The following is a 25998-nucleotide window of genomic DNA, read 5'->3' as shown; positions in this document are numbered from 1 at the left end:
AAGGGCAGGGTGACAGGACAGGAGGCAATGGGGACAGGTTGGAACAATACTCAGTGACCTGCCTTTCACAGAATTACAGAATATTCTGAGTTGGAAGGGAACCACAAGGTTCATCGAGTGCAACTCCTGGCCCTGCACAGAACAACCCAAGAATTAATGGATGCAAGTGAGAATAAATTATAAAACAAGAGAAGAGAGTTCCAAAGGCCTGGACAGGAGCTCTTTGCAGAGCTTGGTGCAAGGACATATCTGTGGAAGGTAATAAGAGGAAAACCTAGTCTGAGTTTCAGGGAGAATAGCAAATCCTTTTCTCCATGTTTCCTTTATCTATTATATTTTTAGGACCTAAGCAGACCTTTCTTGTTTTAGCATATAATCTCTCCAGAGCTTTTCCTTCTGATCAGTTTTCTGTCCAAATTAATTCAGTTAGGAAGGCAAAACACCTAGCAGCCCAGTTTAGGCCCAAAGTTAAGCAAAAACCTCATTATAATAAAATAATTTTGCATATTATCTTACACATTCAAGTAATTTTGTTTATGGGCTGTTGTTAAGGAACAGAATTTCACCCTCAGCCACAAGGAAGGGAACATTTTTTTCATATCAATCTGGTTGCCTGAGGAATTACCATAACATGATAAAGGATATTAACAGTTAAACATAAAACTGAGTTGAAGGTGCCCTTTCGTGCCTCGTCATATGAATAAATGAAAAGTTTGAACAGTGACATTTCCGTCGCGCTGCTTTGCTACTGAAGGGCTTTTATTTCATAATCTTATAATTAGCACTTGCACAACAGCTCTGTTCCTCTCAGGCATGCTGCCAGACAACTGTGCCCATCACGTGCTGGGTTTTGGGGCTCTCAGCAGGTCAAGTTACAGGCGACAAATTTAATGCACATTTCAAACAAAGCGAAGTCGTTACTAGGATCTCATGCGTGCGAGTGGCCTGAACAAATACCACTGGAAAACGTGGGATTGTGTGTTTGGAGACACCTCTAGGAGTGCCAAGGGGCTCCCATTTATGGGTGTAAGGTATGGGCTAAACTTCCTCTTCTCCTCACTGCTTGTCTTTATTTTTGCAGGGAAGCGGGATGGAAGGCGGCCACAGCTGGAATCTTCGAGACTCTGCAGGAATCTAAAGGAAAGAAACATCACTGATAAGAGAATGAGCACTCTCCATACCTGTGGAGTAAGCAGCATCCTGGCACAGGGAAAAATCCACATTCAGGTTAGGGTCACACAGCAAGAGGGCTGAAGTCTTTATCCCAGCTAGCATTTCCCACCTCACTGACCTTTGGATCAGATTATCTGCAAAAACTCAGGAAGAAGGTGCTGGGATGCCTGGAGCTGGCAGGGGACCTCTGCATTTCCCCACGGCCAAGGGCTCCAGGTCGCACACCAAAGAGCAACAGAGGCATAGATGGCAGCTGATGGGGGCCTGGAGGGGCTTCAGTGGTGCTAAAAATTTGGGTTTGAGTTTGGTTCCACGAGGCTTGACTTCACTGTTATTTGGTTTCCTTCTCCCAGGTGCTCAATGGGGAGCAGGCAGCAGTTACCTGCCTGGCTTTGTGAGGATAAGCACAATAAACAGGATCCAGACACCAAGGTGTGAAAGGTAGATTATCTTTTATACAAATAAGGAACTGCTAGGCCTTCTAGAAAAAAAAATAAAATAAAATAAAATAAAAAAGGGAAAGATAAGGACTGGAGAAATCTGGCTGCACTTGTCCTGACACCATGTGTTATGCACAGCAGTGCTGTGCCTTTTGCACCTCTCCAACGCGGCCAGTGCACCAACAAGCAGTTATTGATCAGCAGGGCTCATGGCAGCACCTCTCATCCAGAAATGCTCTACAGGCAGCTCTGCTCTCTCTCCACAAGACGGGAAATCCATCAAGTGTTGCTTTCCCCCGTGTTTTAATCTAAATTGATGCGTGGGAGAGTGGGTAAGGAAAAAGCTTGGGGATATCTCGCTGTATTTTGCCACGTGCATTTGGACTGTTGGCGTCGGGGTTTTTGGAGCTGCTCCATTTTTCCTCCTCTCCTTCTGTGTTGCTCAATCTTCTGGTCACAACTGGGAGAACAAATTGCATAGTTTGTAATCTCTGAAGCATGAGTAAAACACGTTATCTTAAACTGCAGGCTAGCTATAAAAATAGCTGCAAATACTAACTACAAATATATAATAACGTAGAAATATTAAGGGAAGGAAAAAAGCTTTAAAAAGTTCAAAATGCCGTTCATGTTCTCAGTTCTGCCCAGTTCTGTGTGGAGCCATGTCCACGCCCTTTGGAGGGTAACTGTGTTGAGGCCCATGTTTTCCCTCTTTTTGTGGCTCTGGAGAGCCCCTATAGCCTGGATTCTCCCCTGAGTTAATGGTTAATGGAATTTTAGCCGAGGTGATAAATCCTGCTTCCTGCTTTGACCTACACAGCCCCTTCCCTCCCCCTCCCAAAAGAGGGTTAATGGGGGATTTACATTTCTCCTCTTCCTCCCCTGCCTCCACACTGCTGCCTTTTGCATCCCCATTGGGGATTGCTCCAGATCTGAACCAAGGGAAGGGTCCTCAGCCAGAAAAATGAGGGTAGGATGTGTCTAAATAAAAACACTTCAGCTCGTGGTGTTTCTGTTACTGGTTTTGTATTTTCCTTCTGGCTCAGTACTGATTTAGTTTGTCTGGAATTTTCAGGGAAATGGATTGGGTTTTAGGAAAGAGAATTCCACCTTTCAACCCAACAATTGTGAGATCTGCATGGCAACCCTCATGAAAAAGTTAAATATCCTGAATATGCAAAAATTCTGTGCTGGCAAAGATTGCTCCGTTAGATTTGACCAACTCCCTCTCTTCCCCAAGGTGGTTCACTAAATATGTTACATTTATCACATGGTAGAGATTGGCTTCCACCGCTACACTGAGGCAGGAATTGTCATCTTTGTCACTTGCCTATTCAAAGAAAGAAATTACTGCTCCAAGAACTTGTGGCAACCAATTTCGAAGGACTTAGAGGAAGGGACTAGAGATTCAAATAAAGGAGTGATGTACACACAAAGAAATTCTAATTTGCATTAGGTGCAGATCAATCCAATTTCAAATTTCAGGCCTAAAAACGAGCACACAAGTCTTGGGCTGCAGGAGCATGTTGCCTTTGGCAGAGAAGTTGTGCCCCAGAAATTCTTCTTGTCCTGGGCTGGTCACTGCCTGGCCACAGCATCTGCTGCCTCCTCTGCAGTTGTGTCAGTGTGGCCTTGATGCAAACTCTGAGATGAGTTGGCACAAATCTCCTCTTCCTTTCCTGTTGGGATGCTAGAAACTTAGAATTAAGATTTTAGTATATATGAGTCAAGATGGAGGATTTGGGGTGTTGTCTTTGTCCTTCTTCTTTGCCTTCTTCATGGGTTTGTGTGCTTTTCTGTAATTGGGTGAAAAAGGTCCGCATTGCAGGCCTTGGGTGGTTGTTACTGGGTCAAAAATATAAATAATATAGGTGTCACCTCGGTATTGGGGGATTATCGCTTAAAAAAAACTTGGAAAAAGTTAGAAGTTCTCCATTATACCTTCATTTTCAAGAGGCTCACAGCACGTGAGCCTGTAAATAGACAAGATATAATAAACAATCCAAGTCCAAACTCGAGCTTGGCGTTTCCCCAGTATTATTCATCCTGACCTTGGCAGAGAACAACAGAGGCCAAACCCCCCACGCTTTCCCTGTCCTTTTTTATTTTTTTAGCTCGTTGACTTCCAGCTTAGATAACTTCAGAGCACCAGCCAAGAGCTGCACAGGAGGAGGAGCAGGGAAGTGCAGCTCTGCAGACCTGTTTTATAACACTGCCCTCGTCTGACCGAAGCAGCTCCCAGATGCCCTGAGCTGTGTAGCACCCTTCACCTCAGAACCAAATATTTCAGTTCCACAGCCATTGCAGGGCGAGTGGGAGAGGATGAGAGCTGAGGGGCTTGAAGCAACAGAGATGGTAGAGGCGAACAGAGGAGCAAGTGACAAAATCTTCCCTGAAAGACATGAGATGTCCCAGGTTGTGTGTAAGGTGTGGAGGAGCAGCGGGTGAATTGAAAGGAAGGTGCTCTGAAGGAGACAGGATTTGGGAAAGGATGCAGAAGCAGGAAGGGTGGCTGTGAAGCAGAGCGGAGAAGGAAGAACAGAACAAGAGAGTGAAACAGCTCCCTCTGGAGCAGACCTGGAACCATTCAAACCATTTAAAGAATTTAAACCATTGCTTGGAGCCATAGCAGGGCTTTAACTTCCCAAAGGAGAGAGTGATTTGTCCTACCAGTACAGGTAGGTTACAGAACCAAATAGTTCACCAAGCACAACCAGCTCTGGGTCTTCAGCAAGGCAAAATACCCCAAACCTCTGTGAGTGATGTTTGATGGAGCACTATGACAGAAAGAAGGAAAGGTGGAATGGTTTGGATTGGAAGGGACCTTAAAGATCATCCAGTTCCAACCCCTGCCTGCCACGGGCAGGGACACCTTCCACTACCCCTCAGAGATCCATCCAACCCGGCCCTGGACACTTCCAGGGATGGGGCATCCCCTTCTTGGTTTGCCTGGAAGGAGCAGGGAGCCTGCGGTGCCACCTCATATCAGTCACTTGCCACAGAAAATTCCCAGCTGATCTTTTGTCTTCATTAATTATCATCTAATTAATTGTAAATAATTGTCTCATTGATTGTATCAAGAGAGAGCACTGGAGCAGTGGATGTGAAAGGGACACACGCTGTGCTGCCACGTGCAAATTTGGACAAATCCTGAGAGGTGTTTGGACTTGTTCCTCTACTGCAAAAGGACCATCCTGTTCGCCACAGAAAAAAACCCAAAAAACAACAACAACAAAATTGCCATGCAGCAACAACCCCTGTTCAAGCTCCTGACTTGCCTTAAAACACAGCTGAAACCACTTTTGTTTTTCTGCAGAGTCAGACCTTTATAGATCACTCATGCGAGGAGGTTTCCTGCAGCTGTGATTTTTAAAGACTTCCCAGGTGTTTTGTGTTTCCCTTTCAGCGCTCTCAGAATCTATATAAAGCGAGGAGGCTGGAGGGAGTTACTCTTGCTGTTTTTGATTGTGTGTGTTGCTGTTTTCTTAAGAGCTGATGAACATTTCGGGCAAAGAGATGCAGTAATTGCAGCTTCCCTGTGCCAGGAGAGGCCTCACCTGGGAAGATTATTCCATGAGACAGCAGGTGAGAATGAAAGCAGCTCAGTGTTGTTCTCCTTTTTTGTTGGCCTGGTTTTGCTTTCTGTCCTTTCACCATGAACCTGTCCGTGGGCACCTTTCAAAACAGGGTGGGGGATGAAAAGATTGACTTTTGCTTTAGTAAAAGGAAATTGCTGGATTGGAGAGATCCAAGTGTGGCTGTTGTGATTTTGCCTGGCTTTTGGGAGCTGCAGGAAGGAGGGATGCAGCCAGGGGAAAGCAGGATATGGGGTACTCTGCCTCCAGACTCTGACATGGAGCATTGGTTAACAGGATTTGGGAGCCATGGGTACCCTCAGCTCACCCCAGTGGGGTCCAGACTCATGGATTCAAGTATTTGTCCTTCACTTTTTCACTCTATGTAGATTGGGAGGAGCTTAAAGGCAAAGTCGCAACAGATATCCTGGGAATGGTGGATTTCACGTGCTTCCAGTGTACCTTTGTCATTAAAAGTCTGTCATTCAGGTATTGGTGCATAACTGCTTTGCAGGCAAATGGAATATTGTAAACACTTCACCTCAACAAATACGACACTGAGGTTGTAACTGTGCCTTATTCAGGCATCTCCTGGATGAGAATTCCTTTGACTGAGCCTCATTTTGAGAGCCTGACATTGTGCCCTGAGCAGTTTTGTGTTTTCTCCTCTGAGTGTTATGCCCTGTGTCCTGGTTTAGGGACAAATTTGGGAGAAAACCCCTGAATAGGATCCCTCCGGGAAGCAAACCCAAGTGGCCCCTCCCTCCAACCGGTCCGGTAAAAAAACTTTGGAGAAAAGTGGGAAAAAACTATTTTACTTAACAAGCAAAGTGCATACAAGTACAAAGACTGAATAATATTGTGAAAAGTGCATATTATATGGCTCTACGCAAGATATTTACTATATGTGTTGTGTTAATTGTTGGTGTTGTATTAATATTTTGATAGTATAGTTAATGAAGTTTTGTAGTTAAAGTGTAGTTTTTGTATGCCAACCACAGGAAGATGTAAATCTTTCAGAGAAAAAGAATTTCCTACTTCCTTATCAGAAGAAACCAACTCCTCCTGCTTCTCTCAGCCTTGAGAATGCCACAGAGATTAAAGGAAAAAGTGATACTAACCAGAGACAGTTCTTTGTTTAAATCAAGTTTATGCATCATGTATAAAATATATGAATATTCAACCGGCTATTGCTCTTAAGAGCTAGTCCTTTGTTAGCAGGGGTCCTTCTCCAGAGCTTGTGGCTCGGGAGAGGCATCCAGACATCCGTAACTTAGTTTTTATTGTCTCGTATTGTCCTATCTCTAAAACTGTTCAATTTTTACTCTAATTCTATTTTTATAACTGTTCTGGGAAAAAAAAGAGAGAGTCAGAGAGAGAGAGACTTGCATTTTTTTTTGTATGTTTCTTTATTATCAAGCTTGGCCTTGGGGGAGAGCTTGCTTGCTCCCTTGGCAACGCGGAGGAGGAGGTACACACAGCTTCACTTCACAGCAAAGCTGGGGACTCCCACCCCCCCTCACGGGCTTTTTCCCTTGCCGGGGAGTCCGTTTCGCGTCGCTGATCAGGGGTCATCCAGCGATGGGGGACTCCTTCTCAGGTCACAGCGACTAAATAAAGCTGCTTCAGCGGACCCCCGTACCTTTTGCACTAGTCTAAAGTGCGACTTCAGTCCTGGATTTTACTTTGGTTCTCTGCTTTTTGGAGTCTCTTGTTCTTGAGTTGTTCCCAGAATTCCAGTGTTCTTTTTATTTGCATATTCAGACACCATCCGGCGAATGGGAGCAGAGATACAGGTAATAAGGTGAATTCTTAATTAACAAGCAAGTAAATAAGGTGATAAATCAATATTAAAACAGGAATAAGGCAAATTCTTTATACAGAGCTAGCATTAATAATCTTAATGAAATTACTTAACAATTAAGTAACTAAAACATAGATTATTTGAATAGAACTTATTTATAACAATAACCATCTTATTTACTATTAAACTTTTAAAATTTTAAAACAAGTGATTAGCATTTATCACAATATGAAACAATAAAACCTCTCGTTCTGGAGTGAGATGGCAAATTGAGAAAGTCCTTGCCGTGGGGGGAGCTCAGCTCTCTCTCAGTCTCTCCTCAGTCCCAGTCCCTCTGGCGCTGCTGGAAAATGCCGAGGTCCAGGCCCCGGTGGGCCGCAGGTGCAGCCCCCAGTGCTCCCCTGGGTTTTCAGTCCAGAGCAGGTTTAAACAGTTCCAAGAAAAAGGGAAAAAACAGTCCAAGGAAATTCCCTGCCCTAGCTAGCTGAAACTAAAAGCAAAAAGATCTCTGTCCTGCAGTCTCTCCGAGCCTCCGCCGAACACCCCGTCCAGAGCAGAAGAATGTGGAGGAGTCAGGCGGTTTTCTTAAAACAAACTCCGCGCTTCTCCTTGCTCTTAGAACCAGTCTTAAAGGCACAGGACTCAATATACAGCACAAACAGAACAGACGATGGGGGATACAAGCATCATAAAGTCACCCTAGGACACCCTGAAACAGCGAATGGCAGAGCTGAAGGGGTTCAGGACTTGTGGTAGTTTGCAAATGCACCTCTTCAGTGGACCTGGTTAACTAAACGCATGAATAAGCAGAATTCCAAACTCCTCGGTAGCCTCTGTGTCTAGACCAGGGTGTGAGCTTGCTCTCTGCACTCCTCCCTCTGGGAAATCTCTGCCTGACTTTGCGGCTGTGGCCGTGGGGCCCGCTCCGGACGGTCCTGCCTCGGCGGTGCCTTGCGCAATGCTGCGCCCTCACCTGCGGCTTCACAGCGCCTTTGTGGGGCTGCAGTCAATTAAACTCCGTGAAAGAGTCCCTGGGGTGAGGTAATCCGAGTGATGCATTTTGTGCGAGGGACACACGCGAGGAATCGATGGCATTCGAGCGTTTTGCTGGTGAAGACACCGGCTGTCCTGGAGGAACAGGAAAACTATTGTGGGCCTGGACCTGCCTGCCTTCCTCTGGTGCCAGCGCTGCACAAAGCAAGTTTTTGTACCCCTAATGCTATTCAGCTCAGCAAAAGGTACAGCCTGGGACCAGTCAGAGATCATGGTTAAAGAATTCTCGGCTTCCACCCCTCCTATAAAGGTCATGTGTTCATATTTCAGTTATTTAAGTCGGCCTCCAACTTTTGTGAAGTGCCTGGCGTTCTCCTAGTGCTGTGCAAACAATTGCAAAACCGAGGCAGAATTAATTTTTAATTAATCTGAGGTGTTTGTAACGGGATTAGAGGAGTAGACAAGTTGTAGAGTCACCCCTTCTTGTGTATGAGGATATTTGACCTTGTTAGACTAATCAGATTTTATTTTTTAAATGAACTGTAAAATTCAGTATTAGTAATCCCTGACAGTCAACACTGACTCAAGTTCCATCCTCTTTTATTTCCTGCAGGTGGGAGGAAATAATTTTATTGGGGAAAAAAAAAAAAAAAGTTGGTTTTCTGTGTCTTATGCTACATTGTTAATCTTCAGAATATTCTTTAGCATTTCTGACATCTGGAAATATCTAAATATTATTATTGCTGTTAAATGGAACCTGAGATTCCTGCACAACAGCTTGCCTTTGGGAGTTTATATTTGAGTTAAAAAAAAAACCAACATGGGACTACTGTGATAAAATCATAACTGGCAACTCTTTAAAAGTTTTCAAGCCAGGTAGGGGGAAGCATTGTAAAAGAGGAGAAAACAGCCTGGCAGGAGATATTTTACTGATGATGAAACCTCATAGAATAATGAGTGGCCAGAGGATGCAGACGGGGGATTATGGGTCACTCTACCCTCTGCAAGCACAGGAAAACTCGAATCGTCAGCCATTGAGTCTGCCTTGTATTCATGGCCTTTGACAGGCTAATCCTCCCCAGCTCCTTATCTGTCGATAATCTTTCTTTATCCTGGCGAATGTTTGAAATGCAGGAACTTTTCGGCACAGTCTCTGCCCTGTGCCAAGGGGATGCTTGGGGAGGATCCCCAAGGCTCGGGGGCAAAAGCAGAGATTGTGGCTGTCTGTTTATCCGTCAGGAGGATTTAAATGATGATTCACGACTTGCTCAGAACAAGGAACTGGGCGAGGCTCGCTCACATTCCCAGAAAGGACCCTTTTCCTCAACACCGAGAGTCTGGAAAAGTCCTGGCTTTCAAGGAGGAGGATGGTACAGGTTTGGCAGTGGTGTTTTTTTGGCACTGAACGAAGGCTTACAGAGCACTGGGAAGGAGATAACCCAGCAGATCTCTGGTTTTTCATTGGGGTGTAATTACAGGGGAGCTTTCCGGTCACCCATCTGAGGGTGACACCGGTGGTACCTCACTGCTGTGGCTCCTCTCTCAGCACAGAAGAACGTCATGAACGGGCATGTGCGGTCAGAGAAAAACAGCACCGGGGTTCTCTGCGCTCAGCAGCGTGGGGAGGTATTAATTCGTGCTCTGGGGGCTCATCCTACCTCTGCTTTTGTCTCAAGGCTCGGAATTTCATAGCCTGTCATCCTGGAGGGATGGCCAGAGAGTGTCCTAGCATGAACTGCCCGCTCAGTGTAACACAAACCCCCGGTAAGAGCTGGGGGAACAGTGGAGCCTCTGTGCTGCTCTTATCTGACAATGGAAGCTCATTCAGCAGGAGCACAGAACAGTGTGGGCAGGAGGGAAATCTTCCTCAGAAAGGCTGACCCGGCACCCTGGTGATGGGAAATGCGTCATCCTTAACTCCCCGAAGGAGCAGCATCCTTATCTCCAGCCTGCCTGGTAATCAGGGACATGACCCTGCTTTTCAGCCACAGGACTGAGGCGGTGGCTCACCCTGTCACCTCGGTCTGTGTGCTCTTGGACCTCTCTTCACTCAGGGATTAAACTGAAAATGAAGGAGGTTTTATTTCACACAATTAAAAAAAAAATAATAATGGTGCTGTTGTACCAGTGAATTGTCCTGTCCCTTTTGGGGAACCCACCCAGAGAGAGACTGAGCAGTGGTTCTGCTGCCGGTTTCACGTTGGCCACTTCCTAGCAGGAAAAACTGAAATTATCTCTGAGTTTAGACTGTATTGGTGCTGCTTCTCCGTTCATCTTCCCTTCCCCGCATCCTCTGACCTGCTTTTTTGGGAAGTTGTTGGCTTTGTGTTACCATCAGAGAGAGAGCAGGAGAAATGGCCCTCCCCAGTCAATCCCCTCTTAAAGTATGTTTAGCTTTGATTGGGAGGAGTGGGAAAGGGGTTCTCCTGTCTCTCTTTGTCTCCATTTTCCTTTGAAGCCATCAAACATCATTCCCCTGGCTTTGTCTGCCTCTCGAATTTGGGAGCCAGCAGAGGGAATATGATGAAGCAGGTATTTAAGGCAATTAAGGAGCAGGCTGGAGCACAGGCTGAGTTATCAATCATTGCAAGGTCTGCCTGGAAACATGAAAGAACCGTGTAGGTGCTCAGCACATTCAGTACTGCAGGTCCAGAAGAGGGGCTGTCTGGGGATGTCTTTTTCTTTTAGCTAAATCTGCAATGAAGTGGATAAAGTTGTTACTTTGGCTGCTCAACGTCTTACGGTTTTGGGTAGTGCTCTAAATCAATATTCTGGAAGAGATAAAAATAGGAAATAACTTTTCAAGGCTTCTGGTCTAATAAAAACTTAAGACTAAATAAGAAGGTGGACTGAGAATCCCAAAGCGACACAAAGCATTTGGCTTTGGCTTTTTAAAAAAACCCTTCTCATGCAGCTGCAGTAATCCAAAACAGAAGTGCTCAGCTTAGAGAAACACAGAGGACAAAAGTGTTTTATCCCCCCCAAAAAACCAAAACCAAAATAAACAAAAAACAAACAAACAACTGTCAAGGATCAGGCTGCATCCTGCAGTGTCTTCATGTTGTTACTCCTGTTTATTAGAATAGAAATTGTGCACTGATTTTTACAGTGCCCACTGTAAAAACCCTGCTAACTGCATTGATAAAGTATTACGGAGCCAGCAATAAGATTTTAGGCAAGCATTTGGTTTCCTGCTGACAGGATAATACTCTAGTCATTACAAAGGGATAAAAATGAAAAATTCTGCCCGTCTCCAGTTTAAATTATTGGTTGCAGTCCTGTAGTTTGGAGCTGTGCTGGCCACAGGTCCATTCTAGCCAGCGATGCTGATGAGCTCGTTAATGTCAATGGTTTAGGGCATGAAGTACTTTCAAAATGTCGCAGTGATCTCTTGACTTCAAACCCTGATGAACACCAGGCAAAGAATGTGGGAAAGGAAAAAAACAGAAGCAGTGTGTGGTGGCCTGACCAAGCTTAGAAAACTTTAGGGAAAATAGACTGGGATTTTTTTTTTTTTTTTTTTTTTTTTTTTTTTTTTTTCCCCATAGCATCAGCAACTGAATTAAAAAAAAAAAAAACAAAAAACAAAAAAAAAAAACAAAAAACAAACAAACAAAAAAAAAAAACACACACCACCCCACACCACTGTGTGATAATATATATATTTAACGAATTGTTTTGTGATAGAAGAGGTTTTATTGGCACTTGAGCAAAACCCCACTAGGTGTCCCCCGCCTGTCAGAGTTACTCGCAGGAGAGCTGGAGGTGTGGGAAGCAAAGCCAGAGCAACCTGGTGAGCTTTGGAAAGGTTCGGGCTTCCTGCTCCTCCTCCTCACGCCCCCAAAACAGCGCTGAAAGTCTGTTCTGATCCTCGGAACACACCTGTGTCACTAGTGAGGCGTCCCCCAGCGTTTCCAAGCTGCATCGAGGCTTTTCGGTGCGTGCTGCTCTGGGTACTGACACACGCACTGCAGGTGTGTACTCTGTGTGCTGAGGAGGGGATCAAGCATCCAACTCGAACAGTTTAAACCTCAATATTCATCGGCATCAGCGTGGGAATACCCAAGTCCGTGTGCAGGCAACCAGATTTTACCCGAACTTGCAAACCTCTCGAGTCAGTGAAGGTCACCTGCTGATCAGAAGAATTTTTTTCTGAGTTTTTTGGCGCATTTTTTGCTGTGGGGTTAGGAATACTCCGGGCACTACTGCCTCAGATCTCTCCTTTTGCTTTGCTGGAGGAAGGGAAGGGTGTAGAAGACTCCAAGTGCATCTCTGTTTCACTTCAGTGAACCCCCATTTAATCTCATTCATTGCCTTTTGGGGTTGCCCTTTTTGCCCAGCAGAGGTTCGAAATCTCTGTAGAACAGCAGTGTTTGAAGCCTTCCAGGCAGAAAATCAGCATGCTGACAAGGACTGTGGTTCAGAGTGTATGCAACCCAAATGTAGCTGCACTAAATCTAAAAAAAAAAAAAAAAAAAAAAAAAAAAAAAAAATCCCCACTTCTGGCCCCCCCCCCCTTTTTTTTTTTTTTCCTCTGCGTAGTTCTGGAATTTTTGTGCTTGTACTCCTAATGAGTTTTGTAAAGAATCTTTAAAAGTAATCAAAATCTGGACTGAAGCTCTGCGAGGGGCACAGTGACCTCATGGCCAAACTTGTAATTACAAATCTGTGCTCAGTGCTGTTTATGGTCTGTTCTACATCACTGGTAAAGGTGGCTGGATTTTAGATTTTAAGGGGGATGAGATGGAAGGTAAAGCCATTAGAAAGTACAAACCCAGGCACCCGTAACTATCTGTCCCAGTGCTATATTTGTTTTTAATATTGAATTCTGCTTCTGAAACGTAATAGAAAAGGATCTTATTTGAATGTTTCAGAAATCTTTTTAAGAAATCTGAACACTAGCTCTCCATGGGAACTCACATGCTGTTGCGGTTTCAAAATATTGAAACGATCCTGTATCTCTACAAGAAAATTGTTTCTAATGAACAGACTGCAAGCTCAAAACACACATTAGCAAAAACCAGATTATTAAGCGAGCTAAGCACTCATGGGACTTGCAAATTGATGACTGGAGAGAAGAAAGTTCCCCGGTTAGCCCTGGGGCAAATAAAGCAAGGGCAGAACAAACAGGGACAAAAGTGCTGCAACATTGGCCCCAGGTCACCCCGTTTCCAGCTTGGCTGAATGCTCAGCCTCTCTTCCCGAGGGCTGCTGCTCTTTCTCCTTGTTTCGAGTCCTTCAGGGCACATCTGTGGCTCTGTAACCAACTTTGAGTAATTTTCCCCCCCCACCTTTGTCCTAATGCTGATGTTCCTAATAAACTCTGGAATAGCCAGCGGGTGGCTCCGGCGCCTTGGTGCTTATCTTGCTCTCAAGTGAGTAAATCCCACGAATTCCCCGAAGGAAACCAGCCCCTCCGTGGGGACATCCAAGAGGGGAACTTGACCCTTTCAGCAAGGCAGACGTGGTGCCCCAAAAGGCAGGAGCTGCAGTGACTCAGGGTAGGTTTGAGTGACATGTTTCCTGATCCAACACTTCTCCAAACAGTGTCTCTCATCTCGTTCTGATCTTAGTCATAGAGTTTTATGACTGCTTCTCTTCCTGGCCTTTTTTGCCCTAGCTCAACGCTGCTAAGCAGCCCTTTGTTCCTTTTAGTCATCCACCCACGGCTTTCCCAGTTTTATTACTGCCGAGATGAATGCTCCTGCTTCTCTAGGCCGTTCAGCACATATTGATTCACGCAGCTTCTAATCAGCCTTTTTCTTATTCTCCAGCGTGGCACGGGGAATCACCTGAATTTTTTTTTTTTATGCTGCGGATTAGGACGTCTGCAGAAGCAAGATCCTCTTTTGTATGGGGCAGCAGATAAGCTTTAGGTTTCTAAATGCTCCAGCAATCTCCCTGACATGATTAGCACTCCGGGGAGTGTTCCTGTTATCCAGGAGGGCTTTAATTGTGCCCTTGGGGGTATTGTGAGGTGGGAGGGGAGCTCGACCTGTGCTAGGGAGAGATAAATCATTTATCACATACCTGGGTGTTTTGAAAGCCCCAGCGAACATCAGGCTGGAGCAGGAAGCTCAGCCACCATTCCTGCCGGGGGGAGTTTGCTCAGGGATAATTCCCCTTGGTGGGGGAGGCTGGCACATCACTTGCCTCCAGGAGATCCGCTGTGTCCAAGGCACTCTTTGGGAAGTTGTGACAGCTTTTAGGGCAGACCAGGTGTGCTGTGGCTGCTCCCCATCGTTTACAGTGCTGGCAGCTCTGGGTGGGAGAGGATCTCAGCCCAGGATTCCTCTCTGGCCTCATGGGCAGCAGTTTTTGTTATTTTTTTAATTTTTATTTGTAGCTCCTTTGTAGGAATAGCTACCGCTAAGGTCAGGGCTTCATCTGGTAGAAGAAACCTTGTTATCAAGAAGCACAGAGGGAGCAAGGATGTAATTTTTTTCTGGCCTTTAATTAATGGGATTTTTGAATGGTTCCTTCACAGGCTAGCAACCCTTCATGTTGCTGCTATTTCTGACTCATCTGACTCTGCTCTGCCTCCTCCTCTCTCTCCCTCCATGCTCCAACCCTCTTATTTCCACTTTGGGGTCTTTCCTTCCCCTTTGGTTGCATTTCCCTGCCTGCAGAGTTCGTGATCCTCACACCCACAGGAAAGATCAAGTGTTGGAGAGCCAGTGATGACACTGCCCTGCCATCACTGCCGCTCTGCCGTGCTCGGGCTGCTGCCAGCTGGCCAACAGAGTCATTGTTTGGAGACCTCTGCAAGCTTGGGCGTGTGGGACCGTCTCTGCTCGCTTCTTTTTATTTTGGCAGGGCTCCCCTGTGACAAACAAGGGCTGGAGTCTTGTCCACTAAAAACCGTGAAAAGCAAAACAACCCTCAACTCAGACTTAATGCCTGGGTTCTACCCGTAGCAAACCAGGCTTACAAACCATGTGCTCTTGCTGTCTTTCTGCACAGGCAGGTCCTGATCTTTGTGGAGCTTTACTTTTGCTGTTGAGCTGTCACTGAGACTGATATTTAGTCAGCCCCCTAAGCCTTAATAGCCTTGGAAATAGATACAGGAAATATTCATCTGTGTTTTCATAAAGCTTGGGGTTGCTTGCACGCCGGGTGCATTCCAGAACAAAAACCAAAAAAACAAGTCCAGATACAGGTGTAGTTATACCAAGAGAGCAGCATGAACAAGAAGCTGAAGAACATTTGGATTGAGGATATCTTAATACAGAATTAAACTGCCTTATTTAAGTGAATGGCACACCTGATTCGGCTCCCACCTGAGCCAGCAGCAGGATCAGGTCCACAAAAATGAAGGTGATGCTTAAACAGGAGGAGCTAGATGTGACCATCAGGCTTCTGATGCAGAGAACAGACCAGGTGTGCATTAAGCAAGCAGGGAAGAGGTGACTGCTCAAACCCTGGTTGCCCTCTCCCTGCACACCCCAACATCCTCGGCCTGGCTCCCTGCCGTGGCGTGGGTGGAGGGAGGAGGAGGAGGAGGAAGGAAAGAGAGCAGGAGCTTCCACCCGTGGAGCTGAGTCTTGCCATGAACTCCTGCCTGGGAGCAGGGCACGGAGCACAAGGGGCAGAGCAGGGGCAGCAGTCACCCTGCCAGGGCAGGTGAGGATGGAGCTGGGGCGTGCACAGGGAGATCTGGGAGGAGATGCCAGTCCACGCTCAGAAAAAAAGGAGCTGTGTCGTCTTCCTGAGGTCTTTGTTTTTCATGGTATTATTTGAAATGCCTTCATGAAAGAAATCATTTTCCAAACGCCAGGTTTCTCGGGAGAACAGGACTATTATTTAAAAAAACAGAAATCTGTCAGGGAGAACCTTTGGTAACTTTCATGAAATATGATTCTGAAAGATTTCAACATCTTTCAACAAAGGAATCTAATTAATAGGGACCGATTTTTCTCCACAAATGAAGCAATCCTCTCCAAGGCTGTTTGTGCCAGCTGTGTGCCCGGGCTGAGAATTCAGGTATTTGTAGACAGGTCACTCATGGGATGCTGAAAGAAATGATCTCTCCTTTCTCATAACCAAGGGTGACTTGGTCATGAGCGTCTGTCCCAATGCCACAAAGCAGAGCCCGGCACGGACAGATTTGCATGGTAACGATGATACATTATTGATACAAGAAGTATTTCACCCAGTTACCCCGCAGACCTCTCCCACAATATCGTCTTTTGCAAGCGCATTGAAATCTCTGTTGACATTCAGTGTGTCCGGCTGTGTCATTATGTTTCCAAACAAGCCACTCCTCCTCCCCATTGTTTCCTAAACCTCTCACCGAAGAAATTATTTACTTCGGTGCTGAGCCACAACGAGGGGGGAAAAAAAATATACATATATATACACATATATATATATATACACACAAAGCAAGCCCCCCAAAAATTTTTCTGTAAGAGGGCACTTTTCAACCAGTAAAGAAAGGAAATGCTTTTTTGGGGGAGTGGTTTTAGGGGTGATTCTTTCATTACATTCTGCTAATTTTTTTTCCTCCTTCTTCATGCTGATTTTTTTTCAGGAGAGGGAGAAGACTTGCACTAAGCAGATCCATTGACTGAAAAGTGCCTCATCTGAATTTCAAGAACTAATTGCCCTCAAAAGAACTATTATTGCCTCATCTGTTTTTCTGCCCTAAACTTGAATGCTTTGGGATGGTAACTTGTCTGTTGACACGTTGTCTTCCTACTTCCCCAAGTACTCATCCACACTTAAAATACTTGGGATGTTTTGAGGGGAGGAGAGACTCTTGGGCGCTTTTTTTTTTTCTTCTTCTTCTTTTTTTTTTTTTTTTTTTTAATCATAGTGTTTGATTATCACCAGTGCTGGGTCGTATAAAAGCGTGGAACAAAGGGACCCTTTCATATAAGCACAAGTTTACTGTCAGCACAGGAATAGCTTGAAAAATGTACAGAGGTCAGTGTTTAGGAAAGGTGAAATTCTGTATCTCTACAGATATGAGTAGATAAGGAGATATTTAGAGGGGAGTGAAACCTGGGATTCCTGTCAGTTGAAAAGTTTATGTTTTTTATGCCAACTATAAACCTGTCTTTAAAAAAAAAATCTATAAATTATTCAGATTAGAGCCTGTTGGTTGCTGCCACTGGATTTTCAGGTGTCCAGTTAGAACTGGAATTAGGGCATATCATGTCCTTTCTTCTTTTAGGATCAAGCTTCTAGGTTAAAAAAAAAAAACATTTCCACTGAGGAAATATTATATAACTTGGATAAGTAGAAAATATACTATAAAAGTCTGAATGTTGTAAGAAATCTAGCTCATCAGGAAACAATAAGGACATTTCTGTCCTGTGTAAATGATTTTAGAAAGGTAGTATGAAGCTGCCTAGAAAAATCTGAAACTGCACCAAAAAACCCCACAAAAACACAAAACAAAACAAACAAACAAAAAATCCCGAGGTCAGAGTAATTGTTCATTCAAAAATTTTTTTTTGCCAGGAAACTCCATCTTGCATATGAAAATGTATGAAAATGGCAGAGATTATTTTTGTGTAACTCTGCACGTACACTTGTCACCTGCTGTATGCAGTCTGAAAAGCAGTCACACAATGACAAAGTTCCAGTGAGTAATGGGTTTTTTTCTTTAGGGTTTATGTGTACAGGGATTTATATATCCTGTTGCAATGAGTTCTCCTGTGTGGTAACTTCAGAAATAGATTTGGCGTGAACTTCCTTGCCAGTTAAGGAAAGTTATATACATCAACATTCGGTAAAATGCCAGATTACAGAGCAAGCTCCGTAAAACCAATGGTAATGGGCAAAGAAAAATAAATCTGGTGTGTCTGTAGTCATCCTGCACTCCAGCTGGATAGCAAACGTGGCCACTGTTCAAAATGAGCAGGAGCCTTTTGTCAACTCATCTGGTCAGTTTTGAAATCTGAATTTCTTTGTGTTTTGGAAAGGAACCCGTCAGGTGCTGTATGCCAGTCTGCTTTTGGGTTCTTACCCAATTTCCTTATTTGAGCATGCTTCTAATTGTGCCAGTTAAACGAGGTTAAAAAACTCGTTTGCACCAGAAATACCCACGGTGGTTTAAGGTCAAGGTGACTTTTGGCAGCAGCAGTTTGCCTCCAGTGGCAGAGACTGTGCACCTGTGCTTTGGCTGCTCTGGTGCCAAGGGATTGCCCGTAACAGGGTCTGAACTATTGGGGTTTCCAGTACCTCTGAGGGTCCAGCCCTGCTCAGAGAAATGGCTTAAATCATGTAGTGAGATGACTTCTCCAGACATGCTTCGTAAAATAAAAGGGTTTACTTATAAGGAAAACAATAAACATAAACAGACAAAGAAATGCAGGTGAAACACAGTGCAGAGACCATCCTGACACTGTTGAGGCAGTCCCCAAAAGCTCTTTGGTTTCTTTTGTGTAATCCCTTTAGTACTTAATAGTCCAGGTATATTCCACTGGTAAATTGCCAATAAGGAGAGGTACAGACTTTGAAGGACAGTGACAAGGTCCAACAGGTGCTTCTCTCTTGGCATTGAGCTACTTCCAAAGAGAAAGACACAGAGCTTTCTAGTTTGGTTTCCTTACGTGTTTAAGGCAAGCTGAAACCCTTTTCCTTATACAGAAATGCTCACTCGGGGATGGGGGCTGCATTAGAGCACTGAACCAGCCTGAGCTCAGCCCTGCTTTGTTTTACAGCCCTGCTGGTGGCTGGCCCTGCAGTGCAATGGCCTGGGTTGCAATCACCGTAGCAGGCAGCAGCATCCTGAATTGCAGCTATTAGACTTGGCATTGCCTGCTCGCCCCATGCCCTGCAAAGCTTTGCTGGGACAGTAATGAGACCTTTGCGATCTCCGTGCTTGTTTTAGTAAACTGATCTTATCTGCAGATCAAAATAGATTTTAAAGGTGCCAAACGCTGGCAGTATATCTCCTATAACAACACATTTGTTGCAACAGGTGAAGGTTTAAGGCTGAATGGAATGTTGGGCTTGGCTGCTCTTTGAGCTCCCTTCAGCTTCAGGGAGGCTGTGGGAGGGATGTGAACCCCTACACGGTTCATAGAAGTGACTTTTGGGGCTTTTTGCAGTGTGCATTGCACCCTGGGCTCTGATTGGGGCTGCTATCGCTCTGTTTCATAAGGACAATATTTACTTCGACACGCGTGGTGTTTTCCATTCCTGTGCCTTACTATTAAATCCACAACTCAAAGCACGTTGCTGTGTAACTGCACACACATGTCTTGCTTTGGGTTTAGAAATAACATAGCAGGCATTTTCAAGGGGCATCTCTATCAATTCAAACAAATAAGAACCCTCTTGTAGAACTTGCCTGGTTTCTCCTTTCAGCCTCAGCTGGAATGAATTCTGCAATTACCTTTGGTGGCAGAGGTCTGGGAAGGTGCTGGGGTTTTATTTTTCATCTTCAGAAACGATGTTGTGATGATGCTGGAACACTCTGCAGCACTTTAGAGGGTGTTATATAACAAGTTAAGTGTGTGCTCGGAGGAGCTGGAGCACTTTGGCCAGGAAATTGGGCTGGGGAGAAGAGTCATCCTGGGTCAGGCCTGTGTCAGGGTGTGTGGTGGGGAGGAGGTCAGGCAGCCTTGGAATTTTGGAACAGAGCCAGATTGGAGACACTGCTGCATCGGGATTTCTTCCCAAACACTCTGATTGTGGAGAAGCTTTAAACCACAAACGGGATGGGGCGTCTGTCAATCCGTGGTTCATGACCTGTGCCCTGGGTGGTGAATATCTGCTTGTGGGCAGAGCTGAGATCAGGAGGGCAGAGGGTGTTCAAGGGCTTTCCTTGCCCCATGAACCCCAGCTGCCCCAGAACCTTCAGCAGTGACAGCACAAGGTCACATCTTTGCACTCTGCTCTCACAGTCACAGCACCGTGGAACGGGAGGTGGTGGATGAAACACAATCACGAACAACGCTGCCTGTGCCTGGTGGAAAAGTCCCTGTCCATCCTGTAGTCCAGCAGCAGAGCTGGACTTTCCCTGCCACCATCCCTGGAGCACACCCAAAGCCTGCAGTGAGTTTGCACCTCACAGCTGTGCTCTGGCTGCAGCAGGGAGCTGGACCCCCCAGATGTTTCCCCAGGTGCATCGTAGGTGCTATTAAACACAGGAAGGGGAAGAAGAAAATAGACTTGTCTAGTGCTGTTTTGTCAAAATACAAGCAGGACAAGTGCAAACTAATTAGAAATCTAGACAACTCCCATATAAAACGCAATGGTGTGTCATGTGTGTGCCAACAGGCAAAGTGATTACTCAGTTGTTGTTCAGGCAAAAATTCCCACTGAGTAAGGTCAGAGTAATCACCCCAGGATCTGTCCCTGCTGTGCTTGCCCCCAGTTGCCACCGTCCTTTCCATGTGAGGAGCTCCAGGCGCTCTCGGATCTCATGGCTTTGCTGACTCAAGGCTTGGCAGGACACCTGGGTGTCACCCACCCTCTGGGAGAGGAAAAACAACCTCGTGGGCTTCTGCCCATTGTCCTCCTGCCAGCCCCTCTGTGCCTACCGAGATTGCCACAGGGATTAGGCAATGTTGCCCGTGGGAGGGATCAAAGCCACCTGGTCACCTTCCCCGTGCCCTTCCTCCGCTCTTCCCCAAAAGCTGTGCTGCTCTTTTCCCCACTGCAGGGTGGTGGAGGAGGATTGCTGGTGCCTGGGTCCCTACTGACAGCCCTGCTGTATCCCCTGAGCCTGGCAGTGTCCTGAGGCAGGTGCATGTTTTGCTCCATTTGTACAATTTTGGGGTTTGTGTGCGCTGGGGATTCCTCCTGTGTTCTCTCGAGATCTGTAGTGGTAGAGCCGTGGTATTTTTGGTCAAAATCCTGGGTCTGTCAGAGCTTTCACACTCCTCCCTGAATCAGTGTTACTCCTCAAAGCCCACCTCCAGGGCCTGTCTTTACCCTGGAGGTCCATGGCTTGGTCTGGTTCCCTTATTCTGGGTCAGCTTTCAGGATTTGGACCAAAGGTTTTGATCTCCACACGGCACGAGAAAGGTGGGGGTGCTTTTTTTTGAGGGGTAGGACTCAGTGTAACAAGCACTGCTAGACATTAAACTGTGTCACTGTGTCCCCATCCTTCTATTTCAGGGATTTTCAGTTCCCTGCACCCTTTCCCACCTCCTCTGCCATCTCCCTGCAGGAATGGATTGCATTCCTAACTTAAATACCAGGAGCTCTCATCATCCTCCCACCGCTCCCATTCACTGTCCTGGGCAAGGAGCTGCCCCAACCCCTCTCCTGAGCTGTGGCTTTTCTTCCTGGGTCTTTCACACCTGCCCCAGGCCAGCTCCCCTCTGCTCTCCTTTCCTCCCTGGGCCCCACCCAGCCTTATCTTAGACACAGACAGAGATATGACACACAGCTGTGTTCACCTGGCTGATGATCTGTCCCCAATTAGCCCAAATGCAAGCTAGCACAGCAAGAAGGAAAGGAAGTTATAGGGAGGGCTTCAGAGAAAATGTCCTGCTCTGTGGCAAGAGCAGAGGGAAAAGAAAAAGGATTTGATTTACAGAAGAAAGGAGGCTGCAAGGTGGATTTATGGGCCAGCTAGCAGGGCTCATCCACAGACAGCACAGTTCCCACTTTGACTTCATTTTCTTGTGCTCAGTAGTGGTTTTCTCTTTATGTTTCTCTTTCTGTGCCCCTGGCTTGATGAACCATAAAATCACAGAATGGTTTGGCTTGGAAGGGACCTTGAAGATCAACTCCTCCCAATCCCTTGTCATGGGCAGGGAACCTTCCCCTAGAAAAGATGGAGATACAGCTTCTGACAGGGCGTAGCAGCAATGCTCTGGAAGGAAATGTCTCCCTTTGTGCTCGTGTGGGTATTAAGTGTGGCTGCTGGGAAGGAAAAGGCCTGTCCCTTGGGAGAGTCTTATTAAGGGAAACCAGCTATTAACAGGTATATATGGAAAGGGTGGGGTTCCTTATTTCAGCATCTCCTATCTGCCTCAGGAGTGCATCACGGTGATATCAGCCTTTATTAATATAAAACTCAGTATTACACACCCCTGATTGCCCCACAGGTGTAATTCAGTGGGCCTCTGACACTGCAGCCTATCTGATTAAAGTGGCAGTGCGGTGATCAGCGACACCAAATTAAGCTGTCAGTGTCAAGGATCTTTTGGTGTAAAGTTAAATTATATCCGAGGATTAAAACCTGGGAGACTGTGATCTAATTAGCTGAAGTTTATCCTGTGAGTGGTTGGGGTGTAATAACTTAGTGATGCAGAGATGAAAATGCCCAATGGCCAATTTTCTCTGTGGGAAAGTGAGAAGTTACTTGGGTTTGGTATGTGCTGCATGATTCCTCTGTGTGGTTTTTTTTTTTTGATTGTTTTTTCTCAGTCTAAGGAATATATCATTGTGGAAAGATGTAGTCACTTTAATTCTTTTCCAAGCACGTATGGATTACAGAATTTTCCCTCTCTCTTTGAGGAAAAGTATCTTTATCTCATTCCTGTCTTTATTACAGAGTTACCACAAAACTCTAATTAGGGGAAGCATGTTTTTAGTGGTGGGGCTGCTAAGAAATTAGTACTTCTGTTCTGAATTTGACATTTAAATGCTCTGTGGGAATAAAAACCCCCTGCTTTTCTTGCAAAACAAAACTCAATTATTCCTAATGAAAATTTTCCAGAAACCTTTCACTTTTATACTACAGGTGTCTTATACTCTACTTTCATACAGATTTTAATAGAGAGATCATATTTTTTAAAAAAATTACCGTATCAAAGCAATTTTCTCATTGATTTTGTTAATACGAAAAATTGTGTGGTTCCTTGATAGCCCTTATATCAAACCAATTTTGAAAAACATTTAATTCTGTTTAAAATCACTTTTTGCTGTTGTTGTTTTAGCAGAAAACTCTTCCCTCAGATGTTCTGATTGCCTTTATTCAGCACATGAGTGTTTCACCTGGGAATTGCAGGGTGGCTTCAGATGGATTTTATGGGACTCAGCACAGCTAGGCATGAGTCCCACAATATTTACCCAGCTATGAGACAAGCAGGTGTAATTATATTGACCTTTATCATTTTCTCATGGCTGCCTTGCTGATAAGCTGCCCTTGGTGAGGGACCTGCACGTTTCCCTGGCTGTGAGTGCACACAGAGACACCAGGGCTCCCCACTGGGCCATTCCAGCCCCAAAGGGAGGGGAAACTAATCTCTTTGCCAAAACTGAAGCTTTTCTGGTCCTGCTGTTGTTAGTGGGGACCCTGTTGTGGTTCAGTCATGGCTCAGGATGCCCCTTCTCCTTTTGCCCTTCTCACTCCTCCGGACTTTGTGAATTCAGGTCCCTCAAACTGACCCTTCTTCAGAGAGCTTGCTGCTCAAACTGGCCTAATCCTGCACAACCTGGAAATAAATAACCCTCTCCAAGTGCCATTATGCTGTATCCTCGTAATGGTTCTGGCTTTCTTTTCTTTTTCCTCCTCTGAACTCGGGCTGTCGATGCACAGAGGAGCCTGGTCGTTCTGCCCTGTCAGTGAGCAGAGGTGGGAAGAAGGTTTTTATCATCTGCCAGGCAGGGGATGCATGTGAACAGGCAGGAGAAGTCAAGCTGGCCTCTAAGGCCAAAGATGAGCTGAAAATAAAGGTTTATTTCAATGACAGTGAGGCAGTGGTATAAGGGATGAGAATAATTGTGTGCAACTTAAGGAATGCCCCAGATCCAGCTTCTTTTCACTTGCTTCTTCTAAATGTCAATATTTAACTGTACAGTTTTAGGGAGGGGATAGCTGGGGATCAATACTTGTGTTTCAAGTAGTGCCTTCGACCCACTGACACGACAAGCTTGTTACTTGGTGTCTAAATAAAAGCTCCAGTGATAAATAACCAATGCTGTTCTCGAGTGAACTGTACAGGAAATGCGCTGGATTTTTACTCACTCAGTTTCCAGCTGGGGAAACAGACACTGGAGTGAAAGCTGAGCCTGAACTCATAGCTGGAAATGTCAGGCATTGGAAATGGTCATCATTGCTCACAGCTTCAGTCAGCTTCCCATTCCCCAGCACCCTTTGGTTGTTACTATGTCTGGTTTCTCTCTTGAGGGATGTATTTTCCAGTCTTCCCACCTCGCTCTCATTTCTCTTTCCCTCAGTACTGCAATTCCTGTGGAGCTTCCTCATACCTTTAAAACACTTTCCACACCTCTTGTGGCCAGAAAATTCCCCATTCACCTCCACATCATTGAGGGTGAGGAGGAGCAGAAGTATTGAGGATGATTACACTTCTACAATGGGTTTGGGATGGTGATTCTAAGGGCAAAACCTGTAATTTGCTCAGAATTTATATTCATTTCATGAAAACTAAGTTCTTCTTCCTGTTCCATTTTTAATTGGCACTTTTAATATATCCTGCTGTGTGCTAGCAGAAAGACACATGTTCTCTTTATGCTTCCTCCCACTTTTTGGTTCCTTGCCTTTCGTTCTGTTCACTTCCAACATCTACCAATTTGTCTACCTAAGGCTTCTCAAGATATGATTTGCCATGTGAAACAAAACATGCTAAATGGATAAAAATAAGGAATGTTAAGGTTGGTTTTTTTAAGTCCTCAAATCTCTATATATTACATTAATTTTCATAAGAAAAGTTTCAATAATTATTTTGGAGATGCTTCATACGATGAGGACTCTTTCAGGCTTCCTCTCCTGATGGCTTTTTTTTCCTTTAACCAGAAATACATGCTCTTTTGCCTGATGCCATTTTTATACTCCTACCATTATCTCCCATGCATACCTTTAAGTATTTAATTGATGCTGGAGACTGTGCTCTGTTCAAAAACAATTACATTAATTCCTGTATTTTCCACATAATATGGTGTGTGTCTGCTGCAGCCTACAAAGGCTTAATAACCAGGCTAAATGCTCTCTTGTGGGTGCAGTGAAGATTAAGCTGGTCTGAGTCTGGAAAGTGCAAAGTAAAGTGGAGGGGAAAGGCTTTTGTTCAGCTGAAGAGGGGTGAGAAACCTTTTCCTCAGCTGGAGCCACGCAGGGTTCCCAGGCACCAGTGTCTGTCGCAGTGGCACACACCAGTCTGTATTTTCTTATCACCCAGACCTTGTACAACGCCCCAGACCTGGGGTGAGAGCACAGCTGCAGCCAGTGGGATCTGTGCCCCTTTCCTGCCCCACAGCACCAGGACCCTTCATCCTGCTGAGCCTGAAGCCCGCAGGGATGGCACAGCCCCCCCATGGCACCAGTGTGGAGCTCTGCACCCAGCACAAGGTGCTGAACTGTGAGAACGAGCCCAGGGGAGGTCACGAAGGTGATCACAGGGCTGGAGCACCTTTTCCATCAAGACAGGCTGAGAGGGTTGGGGTTGCTCAGCCTGGAAAAGAGAAGGCTCCAGGGACACCTTAGAGCACCTTCCAGTACCTAAAGGGGTTGTAAGAGAGCTGGAGGGCTTGTCACGAGGACAAAGGGGACTGGCCTTAAGCTGAAGGAGGGCAGATTTAGGTTAGAAATTAGGAAGAAATTCTTCCCTGTGAGGATGGTCAGGCACTGGAATAGGTTGTCCATAGAGGTTGTGGACTCCCCATCCCTGGAAGTGTCCAAGGCCAGGACTCTGAGCAGCCTGGGACAGTGGAAGTGTCCCTGCCCATGGCAGGGAGGTGGAACAAGATCATCTTTTAGGTCCTTTCCAACCCAAACCATTCTATGATTCAGCGAGTGGGAGTCCAGGTGCATCCTTTGGGACAAAAGAGTGGAAAAAGAGACTGGACAAAGATCAGTAGAGAGGATGAGGACCAGGAGTGGAGGTTTCACATCCCCTGCTCAGGAGTCAGCTTTCAAATTCAACCAAGCGAGGAAACAGCTCAGCCCTAGCCCCGTGCAATGAGAGCTGTGAGTGCACAGGGATATTCCCTGGTGGAAAATAGCACTTGTGGCTGCAGTAGAGGGAGAAGCTCCTGATTTTGGGGAGGGTAATGGCTGGAGAGGAGGGTGGCCCACGCTGGTGTGTGTACAGGCAAGGCATTGCAAAATGACAGTTGTGTCAGCAGCTGGCCAAGCCACATG

General features: G+C 45.6%; 1 long non-coding RNA gene across 1 annotated transcript in view; it reads left to right on the top strand.

Moving 5' to 3' along the window:
- Positions 1 to 5079: 5079 nt before the first annotated feature.
- LOC131378497 (uncharacterized) overlaps positions 5080 to 25998 on the top strand; it is a 37039-nt gene continuing 16120 nt past the window's right edge. Inside the window, exon 1 of the long non-coding RNA XR_009207592.1 lies at positions 5080 to 5198. This is a non-coding gene — a long non-coding RNA (uncharacterized LOC131378497). The remainder of the gene's footprint in view (positions 5199 to 25998) is intronic.

This window comes from Hirundo rustica, chromosome 2, assembly GCF_015227805.2.
Source record: "Hirundo rustica isolate bHirRus1 chromosome 2, bHirRus1.pri.v3, whole genome shotgun sequence".
Taxonomy (NCBI): domain Eukaryota; kingdom Metazoa; phylum Chordata; class Aves; order Passeriformes; family Hirundinidae; genus Hirundo; species Hirundo rustica.
Note: the sequence above shows the minus strand (reverse complement) of the source record. Positions and strands in the feature narration are given on the sequence as shown.